We start from the raw sequence: 15,962 nt of genomic DNA, 5'->3' as shown, positions 1-15,962 counted from the left end.
TGGATAAGAAATAAAATAAGCTCTTTTGGGGTACCATCATGTACAATAAATTAGGAGAACCATTCAACAAATGAAACATATTTTTCTTTTTAGACATTTTGATCAAATAATATGTTCTTTGATAAACTTTGATGAATCAGAAAAAAAAAAAAAGATGTGTTGGGCAAGTTATTTCCAAAATATATATTTGCATGATTTGATATTCAAGGCAAGGATGATACTAGACAGAGTGGTTGGTGAAAGTGAGAACAAACAAGAGAGATGGGCAGAGAGAGGAAGAAGAAAAACGGCTGAAAACCTGGTTGTTCATACTTCTCTATGATCAGTAGGAGTATGGACTCATGTTCCAACGTACAGGTTGAAGAACCACCTTGAGAAAGGTCTTAGAAAGAAGACTTGAAGAGAGAGTCATTCTCTCAATTCCTGCATAAAACTCAGGGACAGGCTGTAGAGCCAAATCAGTGATGGTGGCAGCCTGGCCAATAGTGTGGCACCTGAGCAGGGTTGCAGAGGGCCTCAGAAGCAGAGCTGGCCAAAATGCCTTCCTCAAATAGTTTAGAGATGGCTGATTTCAACTGGGGTCAAAAGAGAAGAACACATAGAATGTCTCATTCAACAAATATTTATTGAGCATCGCTTTCTGCAAGGTATTGTACTAGTTTCTGAAACTACATGAAATTATTCCTGGAGCATCCTAGGTCTTATAGACCAAAAAGAGGATCTATGGAAAATAACTTCCCAGAGTGATCTGATCATAAATTTCTAAATGGCCTGGTCATGGTGGGAAATCATACCCCAGGCATATAACTTCTTTAGTAAAAGGCTTATCTCTGCCTTAAGCAAGCCCTCTCCATAGTTTCTATGCATAAAGTCTTAACTATCCTTTAATTGGATCCCTGCCTTGCTTTCTCCCACCTTCATGAAATCTTCTTTATGTTCCCTCCTTAATCTCAAATGCATAAAAGAAACTGCAAACTGTTATTCTCCACAGCACTTTTTCTGCCTATTGAGATCTTGCTTACAGGTGTATACCCTGTTTGGCTCAAATAAACTCATAGAAATTCTCTACAGGTTTGAACATTTCTTACATAGACAGTCTATTCAATATTCTGTGTGGGACAGCACTAAAAAAGCCAGCAAAATGAGTTCCTAATGTTAAGGTTAACTCATTTATTCCCAAGAATGTTGTATAAATTGTCTATGACCCCTTACTTTCAACATAAATTGGTAACTTAGCTTTCCCCAAGAGATTGTCAGGATTAATCCCTTCATGCCTTACATTCCTAATTACTTCACATGATACCAAAAACCTAGCATGAAGACTCCTCCTAGTCTCATACTATTCTGTGCATATCCTTACCTGATTCATTTTCAGTTCCCTGCTCCTACTGGGTTTTGCTTTTGATGGCCGATGGTCATTGCCAACAGCAAAGATCTCTGTATCCTAAACCTTATCTCTGAAACTTCCCCTCCCACTCCATATGGAATCTGCTCAATCCTGATGAAATCATTTTAAAAGAAGGATTTTTTCATTTTCTTTCACAATCTATATATATTATATCCCAGTACTGGGATAAACATTTTCCTTGCTCCCTATTGCTTCCTCCAAACAATTTCTTACCCTTTCATCTCCGAATCTCAGGGCTTTTGACAGGCACATTTTTCAACTTTCTCAACTACTATTCCCCCTGTTCACTGCCTTCACTGCCGGCCTTTCCACATTCTCAGCAACTTCACCACGGACATGGATGATCCTTTCAGAACCTTGGTGTCTCAGTTCTTTCTTTTCTCCACATCGCTTCAGTCACACCCACATCTTTATTAATTTTATCAAATGTGAAACCTTCTACTATCTTCTCTTCTTTCTGTCTCCTAATCTTCTAGCTCATGGGCTTTAAAAAACTCTCTGTATCACTCCTTCCACCTCACAGAGAGTTCTAATGCATTACCTATCACTTTCATATTTTCAGTAATCAAATTTATGTCTTTCTGTCCCTCCTTATAAGCTTAGAATCTATGGTTTATTTAACTCTTCCTACAAAAACTTACTTTCATTGCTTCTCCATTTTTTGAGCATGAACGGTAAAAGTCCAGCTAAGGTTAAACATAACGTTCTATTGTCTTCATGCCTGAGGTTACAATGATGAATGTTTCTAGAGAGGAAAACACAACTTTGCTGACTGGCTCAATTTAAATGCAGGGCAGTGCTCGCAACTGCCAGGAAACCTGATTGCATTTCCCTACTATGTTCATTTTCCCATTTTCCAAAAGAAGTTTCAATCTTCTTCTTTCTCTCCACTTTTCCTCTGCATTTATCACTCTCACCTGATGACTAAGAAAATAGCTTCAACAAGATAGGACTTCCCTAATTTCTCATTCTGCAAATAACCAGGCTACCTACATTCATTCACACTTGCCTTTTTTCTTTCTTTTAACTATGTTTAAGTTCACTTTGTTCCTTTCATAGACCGTATATTGCCCTCCTCTTGAATTACTTCATCTGATTTTCTCAAGATTTTTTCTTCTGTAGTTATTCTCTACCTCTCAATTATATTTTTCCCCTTTCTGCTAGGCCATTCCTCTTAGTATGCATTGTCTACTGCATCCTGTCTAAAACAACAAAAATGACCAGAAAGAATCTCAGTAGACCCAACACCTGATTCTAGTAATCTCTCACCCCTTTCATATCTCTGACTTCATTTACAGTTTTATGTCTTGTAGAATTCTTTTGTCGACAACCTCACCTCAAATTCTCTCAATTCACTTCAATTAGATTTCCATTCTAAGCGACCTAACATTTTTCCAGTGAAAGTCAGCCACAATGTGTACATTGCCAAATCTAGTCATCACTGGGTCATGTAGCTTTCATATGGCCCCCTAGATTCTTTTTCCGCTCTTTTTCGCTCTATCCTGTGCCCTGGGGGTGGACTTCTGTGAACCATAGTTATATATCTTGACTTCTTGATTCCAGTTGGCTTCAGCAAATAAAGAGCACCAGCAGAAGATCAGAGGCCAGGATGAGAGTTCTGTAGAGATATTTAATTCTTCAGTTCTCTCTTTGCATGGGCAGTCACTTTTTTGGTCTTTTCTCCCTTGACATCTTAAAAAACATTTGATATTTTTCCTTCTTGAAAACTTTTTCTCTTGATTATTGTGACTCCATACTTTCCTTGTTTTCCTTTGAATTCACTGATTTCTTCTAAATATCCTTTAGTAGGTCCTCCTCTTCTATTTGACTTCCAAATACTGAAGTACACTAAGGCTTATTCTTGGACCACTTCTATCGTCTAAGTAAAATGTTTGCTATTTGCTCTTATTCGATCTTGTGACTTTTAAAAACATTTAATAACAGATGTTACATTAATGACATTTTATTACTTGTTCTTTATCACAGTAGATCTTGAAAATCACACTACCATGTGATTTCTCCACATGGATTCTGATAAGCATCTCAAAATAAACGACGTAACCTTGTTTAAACTTCTCAATCCCTATTTACCTCTATGCCAGTAAATACTATCACCATCAACCCCGTTCTTAAAGACAATATCTGAGAGTTAGTATTAATCTCTTTTCCTATCACATCACTCATTCCCTATGTCAGTTTTAAAAGCAGATCTTGTGGACTCAAACTACAGAGAATATTCTCCATCTCTACCCTTAAGTCAAAGTCATGATCATCTCTCAGACTGCAACTATCCTTTTATAATTGATTCCTCAATAGTACACTTAATTATGTGTTTAAAATATAAGTCAAATCAAGTCTTCTCCTTCAAATGTTCTCCCATTACATTTACAATAAAACTTAAACTCTTTATCCTGGTTTATAAAGCTATGATAAAACATTTTGTCTTTGTCTCCTATCATGTATTATTCCACTCTTTTTTTCTCTCAATATTCTTCAGCCACTCTGGCCTTCTCTCTATTCCTTAAAAATGCTAACCTCACGTCTACCTCAAGGCCTTCGCACAGGCTCCCTCTCTGCCTAAAATGTGTTTCCTCTAGTTTTTATATAGCTTTCTGCTTCTCTCAGGTCTCAATTTAAACATCAGCTTTTCAAGATACTTTCTGTAATCATAAGATCAAAAATATACCTGGCTATGCTCCAATACTTGAACCTATTTTACCTATCATTATAGTAGTCACTCCTTTAAACTATTTCTTATTTATTAAACTGTGTTTTCTTTTAATTTTAAAAAATATTTTAGTCTTTTTCCTTTTTGAAAATGTGATATCCCTAAGAGAAAGGATCTTTCCTGACCTTTTCTTCACCAGAGTATCCAAGTGCCTAAACTGTATGTGGAACAAAGTGCTTAAAAATATTTTTTAAATAAATAAACACTTTAATAATCCTTGTATACACTTAGATTACATTATAACAAAATATTTATATTACCACCTCCCTCCTCGATATCTAAAACTTTATAATGGGATTCCATTTAAAGACTGAGAACTGAGCAAGGCCAGCTCTACTTGGTGACAAGCAGCTAACTCAATTGGAAAACTGCACTATTTACACTGTCCTTCTCCAATTTGCTTTGCAAAAATGAAACTGTACTTATTCATACATTCTTTATTCTACCATCATTGCTCTTACATTATAGGAAGTCCAAGAGATAGTGGGTACACAAAAATGATAGGTCTGTTCTTGCCTTTGAAGAGTCCTTGGTCTTACATTATTATCCTTACATTATTATTATTACATTATTACATTATTGTTGTGGGTCTCCATGACCTCTATATCTATTGCATCATCAGCAAACATGATAGGTAAAATGCACACATTATAATACATTTAAATCTATGGACTACATAAACATCTACCAGGCAGGAATACAATGAGTATAATTAAGACTTGAGCTTGTATTGATGGTGCAAAAAGAAGATAATAATTTTTTTGGATAACATTTACCAACTAAATTTTTTTGCTTAACATTACCACCTTAACAATTAAGTTGTTGAAGTTTCAAAGTTAATATATTTAGAAAGTGAATCCGGAAATGTGAGGTGGTAGATGGAGGCCCAGATTATACATGCACATCTACTCTCACATTTTAAATGGTAATATTATTTCTAAATGAGCTTATATAAGCCATAATTGTATTTGTGTATATTAAGAGTATTAACCTATTAAATATGAATTTCTGGCATTTTTAATATACTAGGTGTGAAAGATTGACTTACTGGTATGTCTTCTTCACTCCTGGTAAAAAAAAAAAAAAATCTTATGCTTCCCTTGATATAGCCTTATGGTGAGTAGGGTACCTGCCTTTGGGCTTGGTCATTTGAGTTGCTCTGAACAATGGAATGCTGTTGGTTAGAGAAGAGGCTTGAAATGTTCCTGTGCAATTGGGCTTGCCTTCTTGTTCTTCTATCATTGCAAAAATAGCAACATATCGTGGGTAGGCACTCTCTTAGTCTATTAAGGCTGCTATAACAAAATTACCATAGACTGGGTGGCCCAAACAACAAACATTCATTTCTTACAATTTTGGAAGCTGGGAAGTCCGCAATCACAGTGCCTAAAGATGTGATTTCTGGTGATGGCTCACTTCTTGGCTTGTACATGGCTGTCTTCTCTGTGTTTCATAATGTGTCAAAGAGCAGAGAGAAACAAGCTCTTTCAGGACTCTTAGATGGCATTAACCCCATCTTGGGGCCTCCACCTACTTAATTCCCAAAAACTTCTTTTCCTAATACCATCACATTATAGGGTGAGGTTTTAACATATGCACTTGGTGGGGGACACAAACATTCCATCTGTAATAAGCACTGACCCTCCAGGCTGAGACCTAGCATGTGGCACATGAAGCAGAGCCATCACAACAAATTCACACATCTACAGTCTGAAGCAGAGTTGGGCTGGCAACCAGAAGACCTGCAATACCAAGTAGAGCCACCTGAGCTGAAGCAAAGACATATAAGCAAGAAATAAAGGCACGTTGTTGTATACCTTGAGTTTTTTTTTTTTTCCTGACTGATACTTACATAGTATCAGCTGATTAATGATACATTCGAATTTTCAAACACGGAAGAGGCCTTGATCCCTTCAGTTCTTGGAGGTGTCCTGTGCTCAGCAATATCCCAGACAGAAAGTCTACCCCTAAATCCACATCAGGATGGTCTCAGGTGACCAGTACTCATGGACCCAGAGCCTAACACTTCTAGAATTAAAATCTGGATGCAGTTTTTGAGTCCTTTCACCTTTAATATTATTGTATTCCTGCTTATATGTCTGTTGCACTATTATTTAAATCACCACATATAATTTAAAAAATTAGTTAAGTTTCCTTGCATCCTGTGACTTTGTCTTTTTTAGCCATAGGCCCAGGTTTTGTTCTCTCAAAGCAATTTAAATGTATGCCCTGTACACTGGATTGTAGCTCTTACTTCTAATTTTCCTTTCCATCCCCCAACCATTTAAACATCCTCTTCATCTCTTTAAATTATTAAAGCTCAGCTCTTAAAAAAAAAAGTCTTTTTATTCTAATTATTTCTGTATCTTGGGAAATAAATTAATAAACATTTAGTCTATGCCTGCTATGTGCAAGGTTTTTATGCTAATTGTTTTAGGAGTACCAAACTATGTGAGACATAGTCCTCAACTTCAGGTATTTATACTTAAGTTGCAGAGACAAATCACAGTTAAAAACTATAGAACAAGGTAATATAAATTAGGCACCTCATAAATGGAATCGCTAAGTAGTTCTATTATTGTGACGTGGGTTGTCTCTAAGGATTATGTTCTAGCTATTTTTAAAGATCATTTCTCCAGTAATGTTGATGTTGAGTATTAGAGGACAAGAAATAATTTAAACACAGAATGCTGCACACTAAAACTACATGAAATTTAGTATTAGCAAAAAAGAAGTCAGAAAATGCTCAAAAGTAAAGAAACATTTATTTATACAGCTCTAATTTGTGAAATGCAGATTAATTCAAACAAATAAAAGAATCTATCTTTTAGCTACATATGAGTAACTGGTATTTGTAGAAACTTGAAATTTTTAATATGTAGTCTTTATTTAGTAAAATGAGAATAGTGAAATTTACTATCTACATAGGCAGGGTTTTTAAGTCATTTAAATGTTTATAAAGTAATTTAATAAAAATGTCCATTAGTGCTGTAAAAATTACTAGTTAAATATTTTGATTATGGATTTTTATTAAAACATTTTAAAAATCAAAATAATCACTCTTAGTGAGCCTCATAATGAAAGTGTGGTTCTTTCACTTATAAATACTATGCTCTATGGTGAAAGGGCAGAATTTCATATTATATCCCATCATTCATTTTTTTTTATTGTTTTACACAGTCATTTAACTTACTCCAATATTTGTGTGTATATCTAAGAAGCCCAATGAGCCAGAACAGATTTTAAGATTTTGATTCCCCTTCAACTGAGAAGTTGATGTTTGACACTATTTCCTTAAGGAAATAATCAACAGATTTGCAAAACAACAGAAGGCATCAAGTTTTATTGCTGGTCCCTGAATTACAATATTAAATTGTGTGTTAAAAAGGTATTAGGCACACAGTCTTCTGGAATAACCATCATCATCACATCATATTGCTTTCCATTTGAATTAGCATATAAATGAACAAAGATGGCCATCCACATAGCTGAGGTGAGATTTACCATCTTAAGCATTTAGTTGCTTGGGAAGCAGATTGTGTAAAATGCAAACTGATGTGCTTGGATGCTAATATTGGTTTGTGTGGGAATTTAGAATTTTGGTGTTAGTCTTATGATAGCAGAGACATGCAAAGCAATTATGTAATTTTTCCCAGTAGATCTTTCAAATGTTCAAAAAATGCCAGAGAACTAAGCAGGTGGAAAGAGTGGGCATTCTTGGTTCAGTGTACAAATGCACAAGGGTATGAAACAACATGGTACATTAAAGTAGCTGTAATTAGCTAGACTTATCACCAGTTACAGGCACATGAAGAGAAAAGCATAGCAAAATATGGAGCAGGAATTGTTGGTGGGATGGTCAATGGACACTGAAAACTCTTGTGAGTATCCAATCATGGCAGTCATGGAGTTTGATCTGCATTATCAGGAAGATAATATCAGCAGCAGTGTGCAGGTGGAAGATGGAAACAATAGGCCGAGGTGAATTAAGAAGTCAGAGAAATAATGAGAGATGACACAAGTTTTAACCAAAATACTGATAGTGGAGATGCAGAGGGACGATCTTTATGCAAAACATATGATTAGAATCCGTAGGACTTTCCAATGGATAAAATGTGGGGATGGTATGAGTAAGAGAATAAAGTTAGAACAAACACCCATATTCCTAAGAACATGATGAACCAGTGGTAGTAACTGAGTTTGAGAAGAAAAGAGAGAAGTGGGTGTGAGATATATATTTTCTGACCTTTTTATGGGACATTCAGGTAGCAACATCAGTGGTAGTTCCTCACAGGTGCCTGGCATTCTAGGTCTAAACTCATTGATTTGGTTATCATCAGTATATAGTGATTGAATTTCTAAATATGGTAGCCATTGTCTAAGATTTTGCAAAGTGAGAGTGAAATAGATTCTTAGATCCACCAACATTGAAGAAGGAGCTAGAAGAAGCAAAACCATAGAGATAATTTAGAAAGAATCATTAGAGAAATAGGAGAAGGATGGGGGAGAACTGCTAACTCAAAAGCTCAGGGGGAGGCCTTATGGAGAGACACTAATGTCAAAGGTCATCAAATACATATGAATGAAGATAGATTAATTAATTAAGAAGTCATTGATGAACTTTGTCGAGATATTTTAATGAATAGTCAGAGATGTAAGCCTGATTTTAGTGGGTTAAAGAATAAGAAGAGAGACAGGAAAAAGAGTAAGTGTAGTTTGTATTAACCTGACTATAAAAAGAAGGAAAAAAAAGGAGATTGTTAAAAGGTGATTTGGAATTGATGTTCTTTTTTTCTTTCTTACACTTAGGAGAAAATGAATATGTTTTTTTAAGCTGAGAAAAAGAAACAAGGAGGGGAAAAAAGTAAAAATTTGAGGGTAGCAGAATAGGAAATACAAAGAGAGAAGATCCTTTGAAGGAGTAAGAGATTCTCTGTGTTCCCCCGCACCCCTACCCCTGGTAACCACCATGGTACTCTCTGTTACTATGAGTTTGACTATTTTTTAGATTCCACAAATAAATATGATCATGCAATATTTGTCTTTCTGAGTCTGGCTTATTTCACTTAGCATAATGTCCCCCAGGTTCATCCATGTTGTCACAAATGGCAGATTCCTTTCTCTTTTTTTTAGGCTGAATAATATTTAGATATCCTTTTAAGTACAAAACTGGAAATTTATTAAAGACAAAGGTAGTTCACTGGGGGAACCAATTTCAGGTAAAATATCTATTAACTAGTGTGTATGGATATACACACATACTTTTTTTGACAGTGCACCGCAACATTTAAAAAAAACTTTTTATTGAGTTACACCATGTATACACGAGAGTGAACAGCTCAATGCATTTTCTATAATTGAATATGCCTTGTAACCAGCATCCAGATCAAGAAACAGCATATTGCAAAAACTCAGAAGCATTCATGTAGTCCTTTCCAGGCATTACTTACTCTCAAGGTAACCACTATCCTAATTTCTATCACTATAGATTATTTTGCCTGTTTTTAAATTATATACATAAAATGGAGGCATATAGGATGCAGTGTTTGGTGTCTGGCTTCTGCTCAGCATTTTCATGTGATATTCATCCATATTGTTGTGTAGAGCTATAGTTCATCTATTTTTATCATTGTGTAGTATTCCACTGTGTAAATACACCACAATTTATTTATCCATTCTATGGAGATGATAAATATATTGATTATTTATAAAAAATTCCTTATATATGTAAAGTGCCTTATATATATATATATAAAATACATTTCTTATATATGCAAAGTACCTGACAAACATTTATTGATAAATAAATACTAGCTCTTATTACAGTTATTTTTACTCATATAAGTCTAACCTGATTCTTTCAATCTTTCTTTGCTATCTAATTATCCCTCAGTCTTTTTCTTCAAACCATCTTTCTTTAGCAATTAATCAGTCACATGAAGGCCTGGTATTAGGAAGATTTGAGAAATATAGTCCTCTGCTACTTGATACCCAAATACTAATTGTCAAGAGAATTAGAAAAGTCAATGTGTAAACAATAACATCAGTTGTGCAATCTCCCTTCAGACTTAATCATTTTGAGCTGCCTATATCTTCTTGGTGCTGGGAGGGACCAATTTATTTTACCAGTTATTTCCTCCTTCTCCATTGTTTATTTCCCTCTTTTTCGACTCTGTTCAACTTTTCCCTTTTATTCAGCATGGCACTCATCTGGGAACAATAATTTATCTTAAAACATTACCAAAAAATATATCTAATGTTATCCATGGACAATTTCTTCCATATGGCTTAAGAAAAAATCTTAATGCGGTTTTCACTTTTGTGCACCTATTTTTTTATTATAGAAAATTTGCATATAACAATCTCAGTTCTTTCCCTTAGATTATCCTGAATTACAGGGTAGAAGAGCATCCTCTTTTAGCTCTGGAATTATCTCCCATTGAGTCCAAATATAAGAAAAATACACACATCATTTCTGTATACAGACTCTGTTTGTGAACCTTGTGACAGGCTTGAGCATGGCTGCAGTCTTACAGATTTTTTTTCACAGCAGTGTTTCTTTTTAGATTCTCAAGGCTTTCATGAGCCAGGGTACAACTAGTTTATCTGCTAATGTGTGGGTATTGGAGGACATTACTTTCTTCAGTCTTCCAGGCACTGCCCACATAGTTATCAAGACCGCCCACTTCTTTTCTTCCAAGAGAGAATTTTCTGTGATCATGCCTCTAGTTTTGTATCAGTTTTGTATTTTTAAGATACAATTTCTTATATTGCTTTTACAAAGTAGTCTCAGTAGTGGCATGATATTTGGAAAGCCAGTGTAGAAGAAATCACACAGATTCTACTGCTTTTGTTTTCCATTTACTTAACCTTATGTTTAAGCAATCAGCCAAATTCGGTTAGGCAACTGTGTTACGGAACTCTAGTGAGTGAGATGATATCAGAATCCCAAGCACCATAATATTCTAAATCTACTTTTTAATGGGAATTTTTTGTAGGAAAGACAGCCATAATATACAAAATTATTACCTAGAAAGAAAAGGACACAGTTTAATGATTTCATAAGCATCCAAAGAAAGCAAAGATTTCTAAATATAAATTTTGAATATTACATATTATTTGTAAAATCTTTTCATGCATCAATAAAATTAATTAAAATCTTAATGCTGAAAAGAAATAGAATTTTATTCTTCCAATAATGGCTGAATATTAATATTAGTAATATAAAGCTTTATAATATCTTTTTATCTAACCATGTTAAACTTTTAAGCCCTATATACAGTGTTACTTGCTTTGTAAATTTTTTGTGTGTCCTTGTTCTCCTTCCCAGGAGCAAGACCCAGACATTTCAATTTCAGAAACAATGAAATAATAGCAAGAATATAGTGTGAGGTAAAGGAATGAACATTAAACTGTGAGTCAGAGCGCTTGGATTACTTTATCCTCTTTTACATAACTGTTCACAGGAGTATTTGTTGAATGGAGTAATGAATGAATGATGAAATTGTGAAAAAGACATTTTGCACTGTATTTTTTAACTGAAAAATAAAAGTTATAGAAAATCTTCATTGTCTGAGGAGTTATCATGTGAATTCTACCAAATGGAGTGTTGAATAGAGCAGCAAAATTGTTTATGAAAACATTTACTTAAAATTTAGTTCCTTTGCTGGGAAAAGTGCATATTCACAGGCAAAAGAATGAAGGTGGTCACTTTCCTTTCACCATATGCAAAAAGTAACTCAAATGAACTAAAGACCTGAATGTAAGAGTAAATTTATAAAACTCGCAGAATAAAACACAGGGCAAAAGCTTCCAGACATTGGATTTGGCAATGATTTGATTAATGAGTTCTTGTTAAAGAAATCTAACATCTGGATAGTAGGAATTCCAGGAAATAAAAAATGAGAAATCTGAAAGGAAAGAATGTCATATGTATGAGAAATTTTCCAAAAATGAAGATATTCATTAACAATAAATAAAAAATAAAGACAAAGTTACATTATTATAGAAATTATTGAGAATTAAATTGGGAAAAATTTGAATTTTTGCTAAACTTGTGAAGGAAATCATTTTAAACCATTTTGACATTTGGATTATTTTGCTTTTCTATTCACTTTTAATTTTAGGCATTGCTTTATTTTTATGATTATTTTAAATTATATAAAACATATAAACTATTCTGAAGTCAAGTTAAAATTATAGAAGTCTCATATTCCTATTTACTCACTCCTCATATTGCTATAAATTTTTTAGATTTTTTCTTATTTTACCATCATTTTTCTTAGAAAATGTTAGCAAATCAAAACATATACACATACTAAATACATATACCTACAAACACAGGCACATATGTTTTCTTTAAGACAAAAAATATGTTTTGCTTGAAGTATACCATTAATGCTGTTCTGCATTTTGTTTTTTTTTCCACTTAAAAAAGCATTCTAGCAATTATTCTATGGAATTTTATAAAGACCATCCTCAATTCTTTTTATATATTAATTTTTTTATTTACAGATAAACAAATTTTAATTTTGCTAGTACATATTGATAAAATGTAGATAGTTTCATTCTTCTGTTATTATAAATAAAGCCATAATTCATAGTCTGTATATGTCATTATGTATTTTTTCTAAGTATCTGAAATAAATGGGTAGGTATAGAATGAATAAAAAATACATGCATATGCAATATTTATAAATATTCCCAAATTCATCTCCATAGGGGTTGTAACATTTGCATTTCAATTAGCAATAGTCATTTAAAGTGATTTGTGATGGTATGTGTTTGCCTTTTTTTTTTTTTTCATTATGAGCTTTATTTTGTGGTAATCCAGAGGATCTTAATCTTGTCTTCTTTTAGCAAGAACTTAATTTTTTTCCTAAATTGCTATTGCCTGCTTTCCACCTTCAAAGTTCCAAGTATAAAGGAGTCTAGGATTGAACTCCAACTCCTTCCCAAGGTCACAAAGCATAGAATTTCATTTTAGTTCAAATGTAGATATGTGCCTACCAAACAAACCCATCTTTCAAGTTGTATTAACCTTCAATACTTCTTGTTTTATTTATAGCTCCATATTCTTTTTTGGGGAGAAGTGGGATGGGGTCCATTACTTTCTAGAAAGTCTAGAAAGTTGTTAAAATATATATTATTTTTTATATATATTTATTGCTGTAATTTATTCACAATCTAGATGTACTTTGCAGAAGGACATTTGAGGGGTATCTGCTCTGCCATAGTACCAAAAGTAGAAATTAAATTTTTTTTTTTTTTATTTGAGGCTACCCTTGGTTGACCAGCTTACAATCCCTTATTTTTATTTTTTATGCCTACAGCGCCTGGTCTTCCTAGGCGATCTCCCATCTAAGCACTAACCAGGCCTGACCCTGCTTACCTTCCGAGATCAGAAGGGATTGGGCTTGTTCAGAGTGGCATGGCTGTAGACAGAAATTAAATTTTTAAAACGTATTTTTATTGCTCCTTTATTTGAAGTTTTATGCTCCTTCTTATTTTCAATGTTTTGTTTATTCTTTTATATAGATTAATCTTGACAGAGATTTGTGTGTATCTTTTATATTGGCCATTTAAATGTTCCTAAATATATTTATTAATTCTACCCTTTCTAGTTCACCTAGTTCTTGGCTTTATTAATGAATTCAATCCTTTATAATCCAGCCATAATTATAATATTTATAAACTTATATGAGTTGAATATTTATTTCTGTCATGTTTGATAAGTAGACTGTTTAGAGATTATTATTTATTCTAATTTTAGGTTTGGCTATATCACATACATTATTTTATGTAATGCTTTTATTTAATTTGATTACCTAAATAAGTATTATTTACAAGAATTTTTAAAAGTGAATTTTTACATGTATGAGTTGCAATGTTTCATATCTTTATGTTATTAATTTCCAATTTTATTATATTTTGGCCAAAATATGTGACTTATCAGTTGATTATGCAAATGTATTGAGTTTTTGTTATGTGAAGGTAATATGAAAAATATTTGGAAATGTTCCAGGGCTAATACAAAAATGATTCTCTGTACTCTTTTTGTATAACTTAAAATTTGAAAATATTAGACCAACCTTTCTTACCGTATCAGTGACCTCCATCCCTTTTTCATGGCCTTTTATCTTTGACCTGTATGGCTAGTTGATTAGTCACTATAAAAGCTATTCCAAGCCCAAGATCTAGTCAAGTGACCTAATCTCTTCTTGAAGCCTAAGGAAGCCATTCGTCAGGGTAGAGCTTTTATTGATATATTTAAGAGATATTTTTCTCTTAGGTTCAGGTTCCACACTAGCTATATTATGGGGCCATTTTCAGCTTTACTCAGTGCAAAGCCGTTTGAGACAAATTCTTTGCACCTGGGATGCTTTCTATTAGAGATGGTCAGGTTGCTTTTGGAAAGCCCAGTGCAGCTGCTTACGTATGCTAGTGTGTTGTTCCAAGGAAAAGGCTTTTTTCTTTCCTTTAGCTTGCCTTCAGTATCAGCATCCATACACACCCTGCCAAAAAGAAAATTCTGTGTATAGAGCTTTTTGGCCAAACTGTATTGTTTATGTCCTATGGCTAAAGCACACTAAGGCCAGTTGTGAATAGATGCTTTCTCTTTGTTTCAGTCCGATCCTACCTACACTAAATGTGGAAGAAATTCCCAAAGGCTGTTTTTTATAGATAATATCCTCCTTTATAAAAGTTTTTCTCAACTTTTATAGACCTTAGATCATTTAAGTCAGGATTGCAGAATCATACTTGTCACTTCTTGAGGTGATATGATATTTTTTATCAATCTTCTGAATCATTTTTAAAAATCATTGAAAATGAGCTATTATTTGTAAGACTAGTTGTTGATATTTTAAAATCTTCCCCTGATATTTAAAAATCTAAAAATTTATCAGCCTAAAAGTATGATTTGCTTAACTTTGTAAAGATTATAGTAGCAAAGATAAATATAGTGGACCAGGAGGTATAAATAATAGAAAAATGGGACCTACCTTATAATAATTTAGAATGAGAGGATAAAGAAATTTGCCCCCAGCTTGTCTTTAATTAACCATGCTTGCAGAGGTAAGTTGAGAATGTACAAATTAATCAGACTGTCAAATATCTAATACTCCACAGCTGCTGTAATTTTTTTTTTCTTTGTCAGTTTGTTTAGTTTTTTGCTAATTGGACTTCTTAATAGATACTCTAAATCAATTAGCATTTTAAAATCAATGTCTTCTATTATATTTCTATTTTATATTCTCATAGAACAATTGCTAATATAAAAGCAAGGTTGTGATACAGTGATTTCCCTGTTTCAGAAATCAGAGGACACAAAGGGGCAAAATTTATAAGGTATTTATGATACAGAGAGCTATAAAGATGCACAAAATTTTTATGATCATCTTAATTATCAAGTCAAAATTTATAAAAGCTATCAAGAAGTTCTTTCATATTTTAAACCAAATGGTTATAAATAGGTAGGTAGATAGATGATAGATTGACAGATAGATGATGATAGATAGATAGATAGATAGATAGATAGATAGATAGATAGATAGATAGATAGATAGACAGACAGACAGACGGACAGACAGATGGACAGACAGACAGCCAGGACAAAGCTCAATGTGTGGAATGTAGACCATAATAAATATTTCTTTATACCATGATTGATTTTAAAGTACTGAACTACGGTAACATTTCCTTGTGTAATTTTTTATTATATATGTATATGTATGTGTGTGGGTGTGTGTGTGTGTGTGTAATCTTTCTGTCTCCACACAATTTAATTGTTTGGTGCAACAGTGATATATCCAACTTGTTCAACTA

The 15,962-nt window shown here is 33.4% G+C and overlaps 1 pseudogene; it reads right to left on the bottom strand.

Moving 5' to 3' along the window:
- Positions 1 to 13,459: 13,459 nt before the first annotated feature.
- Positions 13,460 to 13,578, bottom strand: LOC120604693 (uncharacterized; annotated as a pseudogene).
- Positions 13,579 to 15,962: the final 2,384 nt, after the last annotated feature.

The sequence above is a fragment of the Pteropus medius genome, unplaced genomic scaffold (assembly GCF_902729225.1).
Source record: "Pteropus medius unplaced genomic scaffold, Ma_sr-lr_union100, whole genome shotgun sequence".
Lineage (NCBI taxonomy): Eukaryota > Metazoa > Chordata > Mammalia > Chiroptera > Pteropodidae > Pteropus > Pteropus medius.
This window is presented reverse-complemented; position numbering and strand designations above follow the sequence as displayed.